Genomic DNA, 6,710 nt, shown 5'->3' with positions numbered 1-6,710 from the left:
TATTAACCTATTTTTGCTTTAGGTGAGAAAAAGATGTAGGTCAATTATTATTATCTAATAATAAGTTAGGTAAAAAAAAAAAATGTGTGAATGAAATTTTGTAACAATTTTTAATTTTATTTATTATTTTTTTAAACATTGTTAAAGATGCATTTTAAAAAAGAAAACATGCCTGATGGAGTTTTTATATTTGAAGTCAAATTTTCCATTTCACATATTTATTTCTAGAAGAAACATTTAAGAGTGAGTGAATTTTAACGACAAAAATCAATTAGAAAAATACAAATTTTCATGTTATCTCAAACGAAACGATTCACTATGTAAAAACAACGACTAATAGATTTCGACTCTGTCCACGTCCTCTCGCTTTACCAACAACAAATTGCTAACCGTCTTCGGCTTTGGGACTCCCCCATCCAACAGTTTTTGATCTCAGACCTACTCCCTTAGCCTTGTAGAAAATTGTTGATAAATCAAACAACACTTCGAGAATGCTTTGACTCCTTCAAAGTGTGATCGTCCTTCGAACTGATTTCAATATAGAAGGATAAAAATTTAATTTCTCTGATCGATATTGATGAATCTTCAACAATTCGAACTTCGATTAGAATGAGAACAACACCCTAAATTACTCGTGTGTGTAGTGTGTATGCTCTCAAAGAAAAATAAACACTCAAAAAAATTTCATAAAGTTGGCTCGCAAAATATGCTGAAAATTGTATGCAAAAGCCGTAAAAAAACACTTAGATGAGTAAATATGTTTATATAGATTTTTAAAAACCTAATTATACTCAGAAAACAATTTAATTTCATACATAGTATGTCTTGCAAAAATCTAGCTGAAAAAAGAAACTAAATTCGATAAAGATTCAAGTTACCAATTTGATCTGCAATAATGCATCTGATTTCGCTAAGCTAGTGAGTAATGTTTTAAAAATGTGTATAAAATTTGCCAATCGCAATCGGTTTCGTTTGCGGACCCGTAATGCATTTTTTTTAAAATATAATATTTTGAAATATTTTAAATATCTCAAACTCACAAATGTTCTTGCACACACATTTACCTTACTAATGGATCCAACTTGAAAATTAAATCGAAAAATCCAATTGGATCCAACTTGTTCTTGATAAAAATTACTCAACATACAATAATATTATATTTCACCTCTATTCAAAGTCTTTGAAAATATGACATCAAAACTCTGTGAGGCTTCTGATTTACACTGTTGCAAGACCTATGCTATTTGTGTTGACGCGGGTAACACAAATCAAGCCCAAAATCATACAAATCAAGCCACCACCAACACAATTCAAGCCATTGCCGATGCAAATCAAACCCAAAATCATGCAAATCAAGCCATCGCCAACACCAATCAACCCCAAAATTATCAGCCCAATCCCAATTCCAACCGTAACTCATCTTTTTCATGAAGCAACTGACGTAATCATAGTCAAAGCTGCATATTGATAGTCAACAAATTTAAAGTGATAAGACTCAGACAAAATTACAGAATACTATGGAGAAAGCAATCACATTCCAAACAATAATCTATCTGTCCTTGGGCTGTTTAGTAACAGCTTTATTACTTTTTTTTTAAAATACGGCTAAAGTTGAGTTGTCAAGTCAAGTGTTTCATTAGTATCAACCAGCTTTCCAGTTTTCCAGCTTTATATAAAGCTGTTAGAGGGACCTTTGACCACTTCAAAACTTTCAAAACCAAAAAGATCGGTTCATTACTTTTTACCTTTTTATTTTTTTTTGTATTTCTTTTGTTTGTTTGTATATATATATATTTTTTTACAGGCATACAGAATTGATTATGTACATTACATTCCCTCCACCGTACTCTTTTCTCTCTCTTACTGCAAATCTATGAACCTCTCTATATAAGCCCACCCACCACTCATCATCTCTCACCCCTCCTTTACACGAATTTATCTATCTGTTGTCTAAATCCATGTCCAAACATCTCTTTCTTTCTCTCATCCTTTCTTTCTCGTCTGCCAAACACTTATAATACATCCTTCGCTCACCATTTTCATCTCTTCCTAGCTTCCATATAAAGAGTTAGTTAGGCTCATATTTGTTCGATTTTGAGCAAATTAATTGGTTTTAGCCTTAGGGTTATGCCTCCTCATTCCTCAGGTAACTTTTAATGTTTAATACACTAATTTTTCTATTATATATATATATATATATACACACACCCTTTTTGTCATTTTTTTCTTTTTTCTTTGAGTCATCATAAGCAGGCTCTGGCTCCTAATATTTTAGCTGCTCAAAATACTAATTTATTATGTTGAAGATTTTAAGTTAAACAATGTATACAATTTCAGTATAAATATATTTAAATGTTTCCATCTCTAATCTGCTATTATATATAGGTGGTGGTGTTGAAGAAGAAACCTCAGTGAAATGAGTGGACTAGGAAAGGAAGTTGGTATAGACATCCCTTCAACTTTTCTTCTTATCTATTTATTTTTATTTTTTTTATGATCCAGAACTCCTGAAACAAGCCACTTATGGACCCCATTCTGTAGGGTTAAATTGGGAGCAATATAGCACGGCTCCATAGTCACACACTGAATGAGTCCAAGACATAGGAGGCTTGGGAGGTTCGAACACTGGCACGTGAAATGCAAGTGCCGAGTTCCTACCATCACTGCTACGCCGGCATCTCTTCAACTTATTCTTCAAAAATTTATTTTAATTTATTTATTTTTGAAGCTAGATCTTACTACTTTTTCCTAATTGTCTTTCCCATACATACTTGAACATTTATTATTCAATTTGTTTTTCATTTTTTTTTAATAAAATATGAAAACACATACAATTTGATAAGCTTAATCAAATCATTTTTTTTTGACAAATCATAGTTTGCCCCTGAATTGCCTGAAATCTTTTCTGTATCACAGTTAAAAATGAGTCTCAACTATGAAATTGTCCTCCTTTTGTGTCTAGTCCCTTCAACAAATTAGAAATTATTTCGACATTATTTAAAATGTCTGCTTTTATTACTCTTTACAAAAAAAAAAAAAAAAGTAATGCTATTACAAGAGCGTTCAGGCAATAGCACTCGCGCTCTCCATGTTTAGCACACGATGTCTTATTCTTAGAATTCCGGAGCACTAAGGAAACTGATCTGTTAACCCTTAACCCAACTCTGTCTCCGTTAACCCTTAACCCAACTTTCTGTTTTTGCTTAACCCTCAACCCTTCTCTCTTCTTTTGCCTTTTTTCTCTGTCTAACCTTTGTCCATCTTTCATCTCTTTTATATATATATATACACGTGTATGTCTTCTTTTGCTGCTAAGAGGAAGAAAAAAAAATCTACTTCTACTTTAAAATTGTTAGATCGTGGAAAAGAATCCATGTTTGTAATGGTGGTGTTGATTTATTGCGGTGGTTTTTTTATTTTGATTATTGATTTTTTTGTGTGTTTTGATTGTGGTGGTTGTCGGGGTGGAGATTGTGGCGGTGGTTTGGGGTGACCGAGTGAGGATGGTGGTGGTTAGTGGCGGTTCATTGACAGGAGAAAGGGAGGCCAAAAATAAAAGGCGGTGACGTGGAAGTTTCTTAACAACGGGATAGTTTGCGAATGTTATAAGAAGTAGTACATTCAATTTTTAAATAGAATATATTTTTGGGATATTATAAATTTGAAATATGAATAATTATTTCGGGACGGAGGGGTACTTTTTACTAATTGCTTTACTCATTTATTCGAGGATTTCGAGGGGCATCCTCGCCTTCTGATCGTATCAAAGAACACTTGAATTTTAAAGATGGCATGTTTGTAATGGTGGTGTTGATATTACCATGTTTTCTATTGTAATTAATGGAAAATTTTCGAGAAAGTTTGAAGTAAGGAAAATTTCAATGTCACCTTTGTACGTATGTGCCATCTTTATTTATTAATAAAGATTAACATTTAAGATTTGTTAATCTTTATTAATAAATACAGATAACACATTCATATTCTTTGTGGTGTTATGTGATAATTTTGAGGACGGGTGTTTCGTGGACGGGTGCGAGAGATACTGTCAGGCTACCACACTGGCGAGTTATAGGTGCACAGTCCCACATCGTCTGGGTAGAGAAAAAGTGAAATGCTTATATATAACTGTGTCATCTCCAATTGGTATGAGGCTTTTTGGGGTGGAGCTCAGGAGCAAAATCGTGCGAGTTTAGGCTCAAAGAGGACAATATCATACCATGTGGTGGAATGGATTCTTACAAATGGTATCAGAGCCTGATCCAGTCGGACCTGGGTAGAGGAAAGGTTCAATTGATAGTTCAAAGCAGACAATATCACCATGTGGTAGAGTGGGTCGTTACATGCTATTTGTTATATTTTAAGTGGTTGCTTTTATTGTGAGGGAAAAAATGTAATGGTTGGATTTGATTTCTTTCTATTCTTTATACAGTGAAAGAAGATGATTAGGAAAGCTTGGCAGTGCCAGTTTTTTTTTTTGGACGGTGATGGAAACAAAATTAATTACTTAAACTAACTACTGAAAGTAACAGCTTGCCCTTTTGATCCATTTGCAGCTCTACTAATAAGCTTACTTCAACCATTGCAATTTCCTGGATTATTGTCTATTTTCTATCCAGTTCACTTTCTAAAAAATTTGATGAATAGATTCATCGTTTTTCCTTTTGGTACTCATGATATTACGAAAGACATCGACTTCTTGGAGTGTGTGAATCAAAATCTGTTGGTATTCATGAGATACATTGGCCGGAAACACTTATTTTGCATATATATGAATATAACTTTTTTCTTTTTTCTTTTTTCTTTTACATGATAGACCTTAAATCCAAAGTTCGTCCTAGATGCATCATTTTTCTGGGCTGAAGTTGAAAAAGTGCAGTTCATGGAGAAACTTGCAGAGTTGCTTTCTATTGGGAGGTTCAATGGTGCCGAGGTTGAAGGAAATTTTGGTCAACTTTGTTGGTTTGAAAGAATAAGGAACCGGGTTAAACTTTGGAGAATTTTTAAGCGTAATTTGAAGGAAAATAAGTATAGTACAGTCGATGGGATGAAAACAATTTCTGGTGAGCTGCAAGGCGGTCTCACCATTTCAAGGTTCTTTAAGAATGTGTATGGTCATTCTAATGACCCATGGAAGAAAATTAACTATTGCACCAAGGTATGTGATCATGTGTCTGTATTATGTTTAAACATAACCACTTTTTTTTTTTTTTTTTTCCTTTCTATTCATTTTGTAGCATTACAGAGATTGAGGTGATATTGAGTAAAAATTTTCCAAATGTTTATGAATTGCTTAGGTGGTCAAGTTATAGATTGGGGCAAGTCCCTATGCAGAATTGGTAGGGAGTTGATTTTTTAATTTTCTCCCACTGTTTGTGTTATTAATTCGGTAATTATTTTATTTTTGTTTATAGCAATTATGTTCAATAGTATTTGAGGAGCAACCCCGAGGAGGAGGACTACTTTTTATCGGACTGAAAAGTTATAACAAATCGGTCGTATGATTTTTGTTTACTATGTTTTTTATTGTAGTTAATGGAAAATTTCCTAGGTGTAGAAAGTTTTAAGGTCAGGGAAATTCCAATGTCTCTTTGCTTAATTGTAAATTGTATGAATGTGTCATTTGTACTTATTAATGAAGACATCTGAAAAGTTGCATACCTGCTCTTTTCTTTGTGCTGCTATTTGAATATATGAGTTGTAGATTTGTTATATTATAAGTAGTTACTTGCAATTTCCTGGATTATTCTCTATTTTCTAACCTGTTCACATTCTAATAGGCAAGGACTACTTTCTTACCTTGCACTCCAAAATGGAGCTAGTAATGTTGTTCCTCATTATTACACATGATACATGTAGATGTATACAGGTAGTATCTAAAATAGAGAGTAGTTTTTTGAATTTAAACATGTAGTTAGCTTGGATGATTTTATATATTTTATGATTTAATTTTTTTAATAAACATTTTTGAGTAGAAAACGATTAGAATAATCAATAATTAGTCACAAGACATTAATGATTAGAGATTTATTTATATTTTTTTATTTTTACATCTACATTTGGACTCCAAAGGAGAAAACCCTGGATGCACTAATGATTGTACTATAAATGTTTTGTAGAAAAGAAGAGTCTTAAATTGTTTGGTTAGTGTCAAGGAAATTGAAAGTTTTGAGAAAAATAGGATTCTCCAATATGTAATTTTTTTAAAATTTTTCCTTCTTAAAACACACAAAAATTAACTTTTCACAAAAGTTGTGCACTTTATATATTACTTTTCTATTATATTGTGTCTCTTCATTCTCCTTCTCTAAACATCATTGAAAATACGAGTTTTATTCTTATGTAAATTGCTTTTTTACAATCATGTATTACTGATTTAAATTATATATATTTTTATGTGTGCATCCAAATTTAATTTATTTTTTCCTTTCATTATTAAATTATTTTTATTACTTTTTTTTTTTTTTTCAACTTTTTTGAAAGGTCTGAAATTAGTAAAATATATTTTTTTTCAGAATTGATAATAATTAAGAGTTGTTATATATATACATAATTATTTGTTGATAAGAGTGTTGGGTGAAAATTGGATTAATGTTAGAGATTTTTTATCAACGATTTGAAACTTCGATTCGTTTCATAGCTCGAAGCCTATTCATGTTCGTGGTATCATGGTATTATGTGTGTGTTCAAACTAGAGCCAAAACTCTAACATT

General features: G+C 32.0%; 1 long non-coding RNA gene across 1 annotated transcript; it reads left to right on the top strand.

Annotated features, from left to right (window-relative positions):
- The first annotated feature begins 1,624 nt into the window (after positions 1-1,624).
- On the top strand, positions 1,625-5,689 carry LOC132271966 (uncharacterized). Its single transcript, XR_009469910.1, has 4 exons — positions 1,625-2,146; positions 2,386-2,441; positions 2,542-5,155; positions 5,412-5,689. It is a non-coding gene; the product is annotated as an uncharacterized LOC132271966 (long non-coding RNA).
- The last annotated feature ends 1,021 nt before the right edge of the window (positions 5,690-6,710 follow it).

The sequence above is a fragment of the Cornus florida genome, unplaced genomic scaffold (genome assembly GCF_030987335.1).
Source record: "Cornus florida cultivar Cherokee Brave unplaced genomic scaffold, ASM3098733v1 CherokeeBrave_3.0.0_Hap2_Chr08, whole genome shotgun sequence".
NCBI classification, from domain to species: Eukaryota; Viridiplantae; Streptophyta; class Magnoliopsida; order Cornales; family Cornaceae; genus Cornus; species Cornus florida.
Note: the sequence above shows the minus strand (reverse complement) of the source record. Positions and strands in the feature narration are given on the sequence as shown.